The following is a 15,411-nucleotide window of genomic DNA, read 5'->3' as shown; positions in this document are numbered from 1 at the left end:
AATTCAGAAATTCCCCCTCCTCCCACTAGTTCTCCTTTCTCCCCACTACCCTCCCCTTTGCCTCACTTTTACTTGCTAAGGAGGTATCCTGGATAAAGTAGCAGCACAAGGCATTTTCCTTGGCTGGGCTGAGATAGGAGGATTGTCTTTAGAATTGTGCTGGGGTCACTGGCTTATAGGTCAGTAGCTTATAGGTACAGCTCAATATTAGATGTGTTTGGCTATATACAGGGCACTTGAAATGCAGCCCTTCTTAATTAAGTGTAATTAATGGTGTAAACGTAAAATACAAATCAAATTTTAAGATGGAATACAACACAAAATATAAAGTAGCTTAGTAACATTTCTTAAGGGACAGGGACTTGCTGTGTTGCCCATGCTGGTTCCAAACTCCTGGACTCAAGCAATCCTTCTGTCTCAGCTTTCTGAGTTGGGACTGCAGGCATGTCATCACTGTGCTGGCTTTGCATTAATATTTTAAAATAGGCATAACATGATGAAAAATTTTTTGCATATATTCAGTTAAATAACACACATATATGTATGTCTATCTATATATACACATTACATTTACATCAAATTTTACATTAAAATTAACTATTTGTACATGCTGGTACTGGGACTTGATCTTGGGGCCTGTTGTTATCATTTGACTTTTTTGCTCAAGGCTGGCACTCTACCAACTTGAGCCATACTTCCACTTCCAGCTTTTTCCTGGTTAATTGGAGCTGGGTTTCATGGATTCTTCTGCTCACACTGACTTTGAACTTCAACCCTCAGATCTCAGACTCCTGAGTAACTAAGATTATAGGCATGAGCTACCAGTGCCTAACTAGCTTAACATTTTAAGATGTGGTGTCAATATTTCCACTGCTGGCATTTGTCTGGAGTTTGTAAAATACATCACTTACCCTATTTAAAAATTTAGGGCAACAGTTGGCCCTCCCTTATCTTCTTTTGCTCTTTTGTCAGTTTCTTAAGTTGCTATGATCCATTAAAGACTATGAATAAGTGACTCTATAAATAGTTATTTTCAAATCAAGGAGTGCTTTTACTAGGGCTAAAGGGAGCAGCACTATGTATACACTGGCTATCTGATTATGGGAAAACAAACATCTATATTCACGAGTGCTTAATTTTTATTTTTGGGACTGCCTTGCTGTGAAGCCCAAACTGGTCTGGCACTCACTGCGATTCTCCTATTTCAGCTTCCTCAGAATTAGGATTACAGGCACACACCATCATGCGTGGCAATGCCTAATTTTGTAGGTTGGGTTCATCATTTAAATTACACATGAACTACAGGCTCTACATGATGCCTATATTAGGATAAGTGCAATATGTGTTGCCAAGACTATCAGTTTTATAAGCGTTAATCTCTTGGTACATTTTATCATATGTATTTCCATGCTGTAATTGGATACCATGAGCATGGCAGCTAAGGATTAACTTTGTGCTTTCTTTTCCTTTTTCTTTTTGTTCACTGCTATTATCAATTACGTGTTGTGATTTGGTGGGCTAAATTCAATTTGTTGCAGTATTTGGCTGCGCTTGCTTTCCCTGGAATTTCCTTGTGGCTTTCTTGCCCAGGGTATTTCATCATGAAATTGTCTTATTAAGTCCTGATGCACAGGACATAGGCCATGCACTATATCCAGTGCAAGCCAAACAGCGCTACATTTCATTTTGTTCTATAAAAAGATAAGGATCTGGCTTGTGATCACATTCCTTCTCTTGGAATTTTGTTCTGGCCAGTTTGAAATATTGTTAAAGGATCATGCGGAGAGAAGTTTGCTCGAGGGGCAAGAGTTGAGTGAGTTCATATTTAAAAAGGAATGTGACTTGAGAAGGAGGAGTGACCCGGAGATAAGCAGCTTCGGCTAAGTGGGAAAAGGAAGAAACAGGTTTTAAAGAAGCAAAAAAGGCGCATTGCTATAAGGAAAATAATAGCTCAGAATTTCTTGCCATATCTCCAGTCTACCTCACCATAAGATTTTTTCATTGCAACTATAAGTCAACATGGGAGCACTTTGGTAATCAGCTAATTATTAAAGGAAATAAACTGCCCAGGATTTTGACATGCTGAAGCAGAAATGTTGATCCCGGGCACGAGTTAAAGATGACCTGCTGATATTCTTTCAACAGACACAATATTTGAGTTGATCCCCATGGAGAGACTCAGGGAGATTTCATATGCTGAGGAACTTACTCATTTCCCTTCTTTTCTAACCCTGAAGTTTGGTGTCCTTTGAAATGGTGTTGCTTTTTTTTCAACAAATAAAAGAAATGAAATGTAGAGAAACAATTCTATCAGAAGATTTGGTTTGATAAGAGAGAAATTAATTATAAGTTAATTAAAGATGCACTCATATGTACACTCATATCAAACTTTATTGAATGATGCCAATTAGTAGACTGCTGAGATAATCTTAGCACATTTTATGCTTTTTTATTTATTGTTGCTGGTACTGGGGTTGAACTCAGGACCTTGAGGTTTCTTGGTTTGTTTGCTCAGCTCAAGTAGATTTTTGCCCAGGACTGGCCTCTAAACTCTGTCCTCCAAATGGCAGCCTTCTGAGTAGCTAGGATTACAGGTGTGAGCCACCAGAGTCTGGCATAAACCAGTTATTTTAAACAAATGTCCCTAGACTGTTTCGCAGTCTTCCAGAGAGGATGGAATGACACATAATACAGCTGAAAGAAAGTTGAATCTTTTGCCCCATTCATACCCCCAAGAATCTCTGTATGCCAAAGGAGCTCACTTGCAAAACTAACTTGAGCCTGCTCAGTATTTAGTAGTGATTGTGACAAATTTCTAAGGGCTGTGTTACCCTTCCACTGGACATAGTTCCATGACCATAGTCCAATCCAGTCAGGTCTTATATTAGAAGTCCTTAAAAAAATCATAGTTAATAACTTTCACTGCTCATACAACTATGATCACTTTGTTAACATTTTATGGTCGGGGGAGAGAGGTCATCACAGGCAGAAACTATAAAATAAAATGAACTGTAGCTCGGACTTTTTTTGACCAAGCAATATAATATAATATTAACAGCAAACACTACCATAGTAGCCACTTTTGAGAATTACAAAAAACGAGAGGGAAGCTGGGTGATAGTAGCTCACTACTGTAATCCTAGCCAGCAACTAAGGAGCCTGAGATCTGAGAATTGTGGTTCAGAGCCAGCTTGGGAAGACACTGGGAGACTCTTATCTCCACTTGGCCAGTAAAAAGCAGGAAGTAGAGGCATGGCTCAAATAGTGGAATGCTAGCTAGTGGCCTGAAAAAACTAAGTGAGAATGCAAGGTGCTGAGTTCAAGCTCCACTACGGACACAAGGAACAAAACAAAGAAAAAACAAACTCAACCATCCCTAAAAAAAATTAGAGGAAGGCATCACACTAAGCAGGGAAGATAGGATCTCCCAGGTCTGGGAAGTGTATTGTGACTGAGAGTTGGAGTGTGTGGCTAACAATAGATAAATTTACTCCCGGTTACCTCCCGCTTCTGAGCTAGCCCTGGCGCTCACAAGCATAAGCTCTCCCGGAACAATTTATAGGAGTTGCCTGAGTGGCATTTGCTGGCTTGTCAGGGAAAGTGCTAGATGTATAATCGGATGTGAGCCAGGAAAGGGAGCAGGTGAAAGCTGATGAAGTAATGGGAGATGAGAAGAGCGGGGGAAGCAGCTGGGATTTACTAGTGCATTCTGTCCCTGAGCTGACATTCGTTTGGCCTTCAGGATTTCCTTGTGCTTTTCTGAGAGGTACATTAAGCAGGCTGCACAGGAGAGGCTGCTCTGGATGAAGGTGCATCAGAATCAGCAAGGGGAAAAAAAAAAACGCCAGGAGACTCCAAAGGAACCGAGGAAGAATCCATCAACACAAGGACACCAAAAGCATTATGGAAGTAGCATTATGTTTCCTTTAGAATAATTCTATGAGAAATACACAGACATGTGACTCTTACAAGTTTCCAATGCCAAAGAAGATAAGCTGCGACAGAAATTCAGAAATTCAGAAATTCAGCTTCAGTTTTCACTGTCTTCTACTATCTCTACCCTGCACACCACTAGCAGTTTGGCTTGTAGATGTCTCTTTATTTATCCATATTTTGATTATGTGTATACCTGGATTCTGTGTGTGTGTGTGTGTGTGTGTGTGTGTGTGTGTGTGTGTGTGTATGTGTGTGTGTGTGTGTGTGTGTGTGTGTATGTGTGTGTGTGTGTGTGTGTGTGTGTGTGTGTGTGTGTGCTGATACTGAGGCTCAGGGGCTAGGAGCTGTCCCTTAATTTTTTTTTCTCCCCCAAAGCCTGGCCTCCCATTTGAGCCACTTCTCCACTTCTGGCTTTTTGGTGATTCATTAGAGATAAGAGTATTACAGTTGTGAATGACCAGTGCCTGGCAAAACTGGCTTTTAAAATATGAGAGCAATTATCGAGGCATGAGTCATGGCAACATAAGTTTGAAATGACTTGATTTTAATACAAGACTCAATTGTTTGCTTTTTGTTTTTGTCAGTGCTGGGCTTTGAACTCATTATCTCATAGATGTCCTACCATTTGAACCCACTGCTAGACTTTATGCTTTATTTATTTGTTTGTTTGTTTATTTATTTATTTATTTATTTTGTTGGTAGTGGGGCTTGAACTCTGGATCTGAGCGCTGTCCCTGCACTCTTCAGCTCAAAGCGAACTCTCTACCTCTTGAGCCAGAGGGCCACTTCCAGTTTTCTAGTGGTTCATTGGAAATCACAGTCTCATGGACTTTTCTGCCTGGGCTGGCTTTGAACCGTGATCCTCAGATCTCAGCCTCCTGAGTAGCTAGGATTACAGGCATGAGCCACCGGTGCCTGGCTGCGTTAGTTATTTTTTTTCAAGTTTGTTCTTGTGGTTTTGCTCAGGGCTTAGCCTTGGACTGACATCCTCCTGTGTCCATAGCTAACTTATTACAAGTCCTGGCACAGAAGGTATCCACTTAATTCCCTCTCCTTGCATTCCCATCCCCCAACCCCTGTGCATGACTACTGGCTCTTTTTCAAAGATAAACATTAAGTGGTTTCTTCATAACTAACTTGCCATTTTTTTCTATTAAGGCATCCGGCCCAAGGATATTTTAAACTTTTCTGTTGTTCTTGCTGGGTAGTATATAGGTTCCTCAATGAAATGTCATCCCTTTCTAAAGCTTTTCTATTGCTTTCACCAGTGATTAATGTGGTCACATTTTGATATTTAACATATTTGTTTTAAATCTTTATCTTAAATGCTACTGAGTGGTCTCCCCAGCCCCAACAGAGGCCAATCATGCGCGTGGCTTTAGCATTTTGGGCTTTCAGGAACAGGAGGTGGAAGGGCTTGCTTGCAGCTTTCTCTTAGTTGGCTGTATCTGCTGTCTTTGTGCAGTTAGTGAGGCTGGCAGAAATACCAAACTGCCTTGTCATGTTTAGGTGTTATTTTTTTCCACTTAAGGGTGTTATCCATTCTCATCCTTTACTGAAGTCCATCTTTTCCCTCTGCCATGTTTGACTGTAGGGGCTCCAGATTATGGAGGGTCTAAGCAGAGTCTTTCAGTCTCAACGAGTTGTTTCAATTTACACACTCTAGGACAGGGAGTCATGTGAGATCCCAGCTTCCAGGACTTAGTGAGGATGGAGTAATTCTGACTTTATTTCCACCTGGTACCTCCCACTTCCATCTTGCTCCTGCTTCTCTGCTTCTCTTCTCAGGTATCAGTTTGGTGGGCTAAGCAACATCAGGTGGAAGATTGAATATCTGTCTTTAGTTAGTTACCCCACTTTCTACAAGTGACTCTCTATTTTTATCTCAGCAAAGCAAAATTTACTTCTGCAGAAGAGTATACCATCAGCCAAAAATCTGGCAAGCAAGAACACAGAATGGGCAAGCTGCTCTTATTCATCCCTAAAACAGCAGGCCCTGCCCCTCTGCTCAGATTGGTTGAGCTCAGGTTCACAATCTGCTCAGGATTGGCTAGTTTGAAGAGAGTAAAGGGACCATTAAAAGACTTTCAAATAAGATTAGCAGTACACCAGTAGTCTCAAAACATATCTACGCCCTCAAAATATATCTAAACCCTCTGCTATTTCTTAAACAGCCTGAGGTGTGTCTTAATTCCATCTTGGAATGTCTACTTAAGACAAAACATTACATTTCAAAAACCCTTCCTTATTCCATAGCAGTTTCTCTTTTGTTTCTCCCTTTACTTGTAGATATTGCAAGTGACTCTCAGGAAAGCCTATCTTGTCTAGAGGATGAAAAAAATCTTTCTCTTCTGAATGGGGACTGGAGAGTAGACATCCTATGAATTACTGGTGATGGTGGGCTTCTCAGTTCTCTTTTTCTATAGACTGGGAAAGAGTCATGTGGAGTGGTCACATAATTGATTCTGTATTTTTCTTCACAACTTTGATTTCAAGTCTATGAGGAAAGAGAAGGTCTCAATGCAGGCCACTTTGTGCATGTAACACATGACGTGCTTAGTGCCTTCCACCTGCCTCCCTGACCCATGGCTGAAATTCTGCACCATGAGAAGAATCCAGGTTGGCATCTTATTTCCTAACCTTAGTTAACCAAAAGTTGTTCTCTGTGCTGGTAGTCCTCTATTTATCCTTTGTTCAAGATCTCTTCTTCACCTGTCCTGTCCTACTGGGAGCCCCAGACAGCTAGCTTCTGCAGACTGCATCATCTTGGCTCCTTTGTCCGCCTGAATCTGGTTGGTTTTGACTTAATGGCAAACACTGGTACAAAGGCAATTGATGAATGGTAGAGAAGAGAGAATGTTTTAACTCTGCTTCTATTTCCCAGCTATGGTTTATCCAGCAGCTGCCTGTTAGCCTCTCTTCTTTATCCTGGGTGAACATTTTCTTCTCTCCTTTCTTTAGTTGAAAGTTGGTATAAGTTCCTGCTGTTGGCAGTCCCTGTGTGCATGACCACCCCAATGTGTTTTCTCTTAACTCGAAGCTGATCCTTCAACCCTATCGACACCCTGAAAAGAGCCTCTTTATTAAAATCATTTCAGTGGAATCCTTTAAGTGGGCCATCTGTTTCCTACTGCAAGGCTAATAGGCATGCACTCTTACTCTGTTAGCTAAATACCCTGAGTTCTTCCAAGTCATTGTGTATAGGCAAGTGTATATGTAATCTAATCACGAGAAAATAGCAGACATAATCACAAAGAGGGATCATCTACAAAATAACTGGATTGCACTCTTTAAACATTTCAAGGGCAGCCAGGTGCTGGGTTCATACCTGTAATCCTAGTTACTCAGGAGGTTGAGATCTAGGATTGAGGTTCAAAATCAGCCTGGGAAGGAAAGTCCAAGAAAATCTTATCTCCAATTAACCACCAGAAAGCCAGAGAAGTGGAGCTGTAGCTCAAGTAGTAGAGTGCCAGCTTTGAGTGAAAAAACCAAAGGACAGTATCCAGGCCCTAAGATCAAGGCATGAAAGAAAGGAATGACAAGAAACTACATGACAGATTAAATAGACTCAAGAGATATGACAAATAGAATGTCTGGTTCTGGATTGGGAGGAAAAATGTTTAAAAATTTTGCTGTAAAATGATAAATGTACACAGATGTGTGTATATGAGTCTGTGTATAGAGAAAGAATAATGCTAATTAAATATTGATTTTGGGAATCTGCATAAAATGTTTACAAGGATTCTTTGTACCATTATTGTAACTTTTCTGTCAGTCTGAAATTATTTCAAAATAAAAAGTTAATAGAATATTTGTACAGAGTTTAATTGCCCAGAAGCAACTATGGACTGTCTGGTGACAACTTTTCTCCCTCATAGACTTACACCAAACAGCTCTAGCTCTGAAGAAGCAGATGTGTTGAATGGAGGGTCATACATATCTTACAATTGGTAGAGTTGTCAATTTGCTAAAGATTGCTTTGTGCTTCAAAATTCCAAGAAAGCTTTTATAACAAAGATAATAATCTGTACAGAAGTAGTCAGTCAAACTGATAGAATTTAGGTTCTTAGAATTCAGGGGTTTATCTAAATACTATTTGCATGTATTACCTTTATGTATAACATTTTTCAGTTCCCTGTCTTCATTCTCCCTTTAACCTATTTATTTTTCTTCTTCCAGTACTGAGGTTTGAATTCAGGACCTGCAAACTCTCCCTTTATTATTTTTATGCCCAAGGCTGGTTCCATTTCTGGATATTTGCTGGTTAATTGGAGATAAGTCTGATGAACTTCTCTGCCCAGGCTGGCTTTGACTTGTGGTCCTTAAATCTCAGGTTCCTGAGTAGCTAGGATCACAGGTTGTGAACCAGTGGTACTGGTGGCCTTGTGTGGATTTTGGTTTACCTCCTTCTAGATGGGTCAATGTTTTCTCTGAAATTCATTTAGTCCGAGATGCTCATTTATGTTCAGGAGAGAAAAAAGCTAAAGTACTACTCTCAGAAAGTGATTATATGATCTTTTATTGAGCACAACATACTTCTTTCCATGAAGTATACAACCAAGAACTGACAGATTTTTTAAAAAAGATCAAATAATAGAATTATCAAGGTTGACTTGGAAAATGTTAAACATTGCTTCAGATTACACAACACACAAGTTTGCTTTTATGGATGCAATCACAAAATGGTAAATCTGGAAAGAAAGTTAGAGGCATTTGGCCCATCTTCTATGAAACTGGAAAGTGTGATTTGTCAGTATTTGACTGAAACCACACAGCCTCTGATAGAGAAAAGGCTGAGCACTGGCTTTCTGACTTTAATTTTTGGTGGTGTGGGGGTGGGGTGGGGGAGATGGGGACTTGGACTCAAGGCTTGGGCTCTGTCACTGAAAGATTCTGCTCAAGGTCAGTGCTTTATCATTTGAGTTACCACTTCACTTCTGGATTTTAGGTGGTTAATTAGAAATAAGAGTCTCATGGAGGGGTGGAGTGGGAAGGGGGAGAAAAAAAAGAGTCTCATGGACTTCCTTGGCCCAGTTGGGTTTGAACTGTGATTCTTAGACCTCAACCTCCTGAGTAGACAGAATTACAGGCATGAGCCATTATGATTTTTAAAAGATTTCCTTCAGTTTCTTGTTTGTCCTTTTCTCAAGGTCTTTCAGCTGTGTGTGTGGAGGAAACTGCTTGTAGTTGAACCACAGTTTGGAGCAGTGACTCATAGGTGGGAGGTTGGAAGAAACATTAGTTCTAGTATATAGTGAAGAAGAATTTACATATTACACTTACATATACATAATTTAGACAAACCCTTAAGAAGGAAATCTAACTGGTAAATTGGGTTCTTCTCTTTTGGGGAACTTCCTGTATAGTAATAATACAGCTGAGAGTGTTGCAAATTCATTAATATCATGTAATCCCTGAAGTTTGTCCACATGACACATCAACATGCTTCATATACACAATCTTAACTATTACTGTATTTGAAAATGATTAGTTTTTCCTAGCTCATTTGTCATCCTGAAACTTGGATGATTAAGTACCTAATTTTCTCAACAGTGGCACAATTCAAACTAAGATCACTCCATTCTGTTTCTATAATTGAAATCAGTGTTCATGCCATAATCAGAGGAGATAACATAGCCTACGGGTGTTGGTTTCTACCCCATTCATCCTGCCAAATCATTCCTATTTTGCCTTGGAAACATATTTTTGTATTCAGTTGGGTGTGGGTATACTCAGCTTTCTGGAAGCTCAGAAAATTTCATTAGGAATCTTCAAGTCTGAGTGCAATGAGATCACACCTGCATGTTTCCCAACACCTTGGTGGGATCATGTGCAGAACTTAATAGGTCTGAGAAACATACACCAGTACAAGTAGGGTGGGTGAGAACAGTTAGGGTATGGGTCTTATTTTCCAGAGAAAAAAGAATGACCAGCCAATGGAAAGATGGTTTCTAGCCCCAAGAATCCTGAGATTTGGTCTTGATGGGGACCCATCTGGTTAGTGGGTGGTAGCTGTGGGAGGTTTAGTGAATGGGGATACAATAATTTGGGTGGTACTCAGGCTGCAGCTGACAGCCTTGGATTAAAGAGAATGATTGGGCCAGGCGCCAGTGGCTCACACTTGTGATCCTAGCTATTCAGGAGGCTGAGATCTGAGGATCACGGTTCAAAACCAGAATGACAGGAAAGTTTGTGAGAGTCTTCTCTTCAATTAACAACCAAAATAATAATAATAATAATAATAATAATAATAATAATAATAATAATACAGAAATGGAGGTGTGTGGCTCGTGAGAGATCACCAACCTTGAGCAAAAATGCTAAGGGAGACTGAGAAGCCTTGAGTTCAAGTCCTAGTATCAGCACAAAAACACAAAGAAAACAAAACAAAACAAACAAACAAACAAAAACAGAAACAAACCCAACAATAAAAGAGATAAAAAGTCAATCAACAGGGTCTAGGCAGACAGGGCTTAAGTGGGTCTCAGTTCTGTCCCATTGAATTTCCTCTATTTCAAACAAATATTGTTACCCTCACTTACATTACTTAATATTTATGAGTAAGATTATCTACAAACACAATTTTCTAAAAATCGAATATGCTGTATAATATAAAAAAGGAAGAAAAATACAATATAATAGTATATAAGTATAATATAAAACCACATTAATAACAAGTACCAGTACATAATGCTCATACTCATGTATACTGAACTTGAATCTTTCAATAAACCTATAGTCTGGATTTTAATGTTTTTCCTGGTAGGGGTGCTTGAACTCAGCATCTTGTGTATGCTAGGCAAGTTGATGGTACTATTGGGAGGTGGTGCCTTTAAAAGGTAGGCTCTAGTTGGAAGAGGTTAGGTCATTGGGAGCATGTTCTTAAGGGGATATTTACATATTTCTTCTTCCTGTCTCTTTCCAATTGCTTTGAGGTGTACAAGGTTTCACCATCTATTGCTTCTGCCATGATGATCTGCCTCACCAGAGGCCTAAGAACAATGGGCAAACTGAACCATGAACTGGCACTTCCAAAATTCAAATCCCAAAACACAACTTCTTCTATTGTCAGAAAGCTGACTAACACAAATGCGCATAACATAGACCTCAAGAGTCTGAATTTCTCACAAGTTGCCCAGGTAGGATGCTGCTGGCACATGGAATACACTTTGGGTGGCTTGGTCCAGAAAACAATGAAGAAATCAGAACTTTGCATTGCAAAGGAGAAAGTATACAATGTAGTTCGACACATGTGTTGAATGGGCAAATGAATGGTTGAGAGTGGTGTTGCTATTAGGAAGGTGATTTTTCAGAAAATTCATTAAAACAAACTCTACTTTTTCTCCCTCTTAATTTGCACACATTAATTTGTTACATTTTGGCAGAAAAGTATCTTGTGTACATGTATGAAATGACAATTTTTCTGCCTCCAGTTTTTCTGCTTCCAGGAATGTCCAGTGAGTTACTTGAAATTGTCCTTTAATGGGAAGCCTGTCTGCAGGACTAGCTCATGGAGTTCAGGACATTTAGCATCTTGACTCCTGCACTAAATATCTATAGCATACTAAATTCCTGTGTCTACAAATGACTCAAGTGCTTTGGGGCAGAGTGTGGGAGTAGTAGAGTATAAATCAAGGCAGAATGCTAGTTACAGCCTGCTAATTAGCAATCATGGTAGATCCCCATTATCAAGGTTAGGCAGATCTAGCAAGACTACAGTTGCATGGAGACTTTTCAATCTGGACTCATTCTAACAAGCTGGCTGGTTCCTTTGCTTAGGTTAGAAAGGCCACTTCACAGCCTGTTGGATAGAAGGGCCTAGGATAGAACATGTCTTTCTATTGTAAAATAGTCTAATGGTTCCCCTAGGATCCTGTTAACATGCAGATGTGTGTGTGTGTGTGTGTGTGTGTGTGTGTGTGTGTGTGTGTGTGTGTGTGTGTGTGTGTGTGTGAACAGTCTGGGGTCAGAGAGACCTGAGCTTCTGCATTTGCAACAAGCTCTCCCTTTGCTGGTGGTGGTCCTGTGGTTGCACCCAGTTTTCTCCAGCCACTGAGAATAGCAAGAGATGGAGCTGCAGTTGGCAAAGATTAGTGAGACAAATTGAGACAATATGTTAAGGGCAGCTAATGCCATAAAAATCTTCCTCTCCCCTCTGTAAATGTTTTTTCTTCCCCATGACTTTTTTTTTTTTTACCTCTTGGATTGAGGTAGTCCAGTATGCTAAAGTATAGCTAGCTTTTCTGCATAGGATTACTGGTTTATTTGTATTCTAGAAATTGGGACATAATGGGTCAGATTTTGCTTAAGGGTCATTTTAGGTTTTAATGGTACAATATGAATAGAACAGAAGTTCTATTAATGTCTTTTCAGGACTTAATTAGTCACACTTCAACATATTGTAAATGGATGCTTGAAAGCCAGATTGGCTGAAGATACTATCAAGTTCCAATAATTACTTGCTGACAATTTTGAGAATTTTCTTTTCAAAAACTATTAAAGGAAAAAAAACTATTTGGTTCTAGAGGCAAGAAGACAGAGATACCACAGAGAGGCTATAAGTTCTAGAGCGCAGCAGAGATGCCTGGGGTACATTTGAGGAGGCAGCTATGCAGACTTGTGTGAGTGCATGGTAAGCACCTGACCAGGAGATGAGTACTCCTTCAATGTGTACCCTTCACACCCCCTTGCCTCATCCTAGTTTTGACCCTGCCCGTGTCCAGGACAAGCGTTACTGGATGAAAATCTTGTGCCAAGAATTGTGTGGTGGCTTTATGTTTTCCTGGATGAAGATAGCTTCCATGTACATTTTTGTTGTTGTTGTTATTGGTCATGGGGCTTGAACTCAGGTCCTTGGTATTGTCATTGAGTTCTTTTTGCTCAAGGCTAGCTGTCTACCACTTTGAGCCACAGCTCCACTTTCTTATGTATCTTTTCTTTTTTTTTCCCCACCAGTACTGGGGTTTGAACTCAGGGCCTGGGTGCTGTCCTTGAGCGTCTTTTGTTCCAGGCTAGCACTCTACCACTTGAGCTAGTGCCACTTCTGTTTTTTTCTGTTTTTTTTTTTTGGGGGGGGGGTACTGAGGAATCAAACCCAGGGCTTCATGCATGCTAGGCAAGTACTCTACCACTAAGCCACATTCCCAGGTCCTCCTATGTATCTTTACTTGTCATCTGGACAATATTTTTGAATTAATCAGCTTTGTGGATGACCCCATTTAGAGCCATACCAGCTCTTAATCTTGAAGACACACAATCAAATCTGAATAATTCTCTCACCAGATTCTCTGTATCTACCTTTGAGTGTCTCAGGGATGTATTATTTGACCACATAAATATATGGCTTGTATATTTCCTATTTTGAAAGCTGTTCCGAGTGAGAACTTCAGGCTCAATGAGCAAAATCAGACTAAACAAACCAAACACATCATAAAAGTAAAAAAAAAAAAACAAAAAAACAGCAAATTAGTACCTTCCACAAATATGATGAAAGGATGAAAATTTTGTTATGTTTGAAGGAGAGTAAGATCCCAAACACCAAAAATAACACAAAATACTCAATACCACTATGTGGGTGAACAAACAGCTAAAGTTGTTACACAGCACAGCTAGATTTCAGGTGAGAACATTGGGGAGCATGTGTGCATGCTTGGGTGCAAGCATGTTTGTATGTGCACATGCATGAGTGTGTGTGTGTGTGTGTGTGTGTGTGTGTGTGTGTGTGTGTGTGTGTGTGTGTGTGTGTGTGTGTGTAGAGAAGTTTGGAATGTGGAAAGCTTTGCTGCTTTGGCAGCATTGAGACCAAGAGGCCTGTGGTATATTTACCTTCCGGGCAGAAAATGTTCACCTTGCCAAGACAAAGCTTATTTCACTATGTGTTACCTAATGATGTGTGACAAACTGAAAAAAATTCTCTTAATTTATAGAAAATCCAACATCATATAACAGCAATAACAAAAAAAAAACAAAAATCTCATGCCTTTTATAAATCACTTATCTTTATTTTTAGCCTTTCTCCAGTCTTCATAGGCCTGCAACTTCCGAAGTAACCCGGATTTCTTACATTAAGATGGGCTTCGGGTATTTATTGATTGATTGATTGATTGATTGATTGATTTTTATTCCACTACTAGAGCTTGAATCCAGGACTTTGTCTTTGCTGGGCAGATATTCTGACATCTGAGTGACTCTCCCAGATCCTTTTGCTTTTACTTTTTGAATAAGCTCTTGTAGTTTTGCCTGGGACAGTTTTGCCTCAAATATTGATCCTCCTACACTTTCCTTCCATGGACCTGGGATGACAGGTAAATTCCACTATGCTAAGCTTGTTGATTGCCATCAGGTCTTGCTAACTATTTCCCCAGGGGAGTCCAGAACTATGATTTTCCTGATCTCAACCTCCCAAGTAGTAGGGATTTCAGGTATGAGATGCAATGTCTAGCTTCTGAAGGCTATTTTTAGTGCCTTGCAGTCCTGTCTTTAGCCTCTTAACTCCTTTAAACAAAGGTTGTTTTTTTTTTCACTAGAACTCCCCAGTCTGTGAGCTGCTCATGTTTCTATATGAATGCCTGAAGTTTTACCTAGCTAAGATACTAGTGTACATATGAATTCATGTTCTTTTCATCACTCACAATTACAAGTATTTTATGCTAATTTATATTGTTAGAGCATCTTTATGATGATTGTTTCAATGATATTTAATATTCATTTTTGTCTACAATTAACATGCCAATACCTTAATTTCCTCCTTATTATGTTTTAGTGATAATATTGTTGTTGTTGTTGTTACTGTTATTGTGCCTATCCTGCTTGAACTCTACCACTTGAGCCACAACTCCACTTCCAGAGTTTTGGTGATTACTTAGCAATAAGAGTCTCACAGATTTTCCTTCCTGGGCTGGCTTTGAATCTGTTCCTCAGATCTCAGTCTCTTGAGTAGCTAGGATTACAGGTGTGAGCCACTGGTACCCAGAAAAATGGTATGTATTCTATAGTAATAAGTCTGTGTGCACTTACCTTTCTCCTTTGAGGAATTTACTCAGGAGGAGGACTACGGTGCTGAGCTGACCATTCCTCTCTTTTTGGCAAGGACAGTGCAACCTTATGCCTGGTGAACTTGCTAATGGCACCCATTTTGCTGTTGGAAGTGTCCTGGTTTGAGCTACAAACTGTGTGCTTTGTTTAACTAGTATTATGGCTAATGAGCATTTTTAGTAGGCAGGATTGATAAATGATCAACAATAAAATTTTGTAAATTCCTAACTTTGATAATAAGGCCTTTGGGAAATAAAATATAATTCATAAAAGCATAAACGCTTATTGAAATAACTTTCTTCACCCAATCACACAGTTCAGAGTGGAATCATTAGTTCAAGGAATATTTTGCCTCTGAGGTTTTAGCACTCATTGGGTTATTTATGTCCCACAGTGATGGAGAATACCACCTTCAAATATGTTACCTTTGTTTTAAAATTT

The sequence above is a fragment of the Dipodomys merriami genome, unplaced genomic scaffold (genome assembly GCF_024711535.1).
Source record: "Dipodomys merriami isolate MVZ:Mamm:240054 unplaced genomic scaffold, mDipMer1.0.p SCAF_13, whole genome shotgun sequence".
NCBI classification, from domain to species: Eukaryota; Metazoa; Chordata; class Mammalia; order Rodentia; family Heteromyidae; genus Dipodomys; species Dipodomys merriami.
This window is presented reverse-complemented; position numbering follows the sequence as displayed.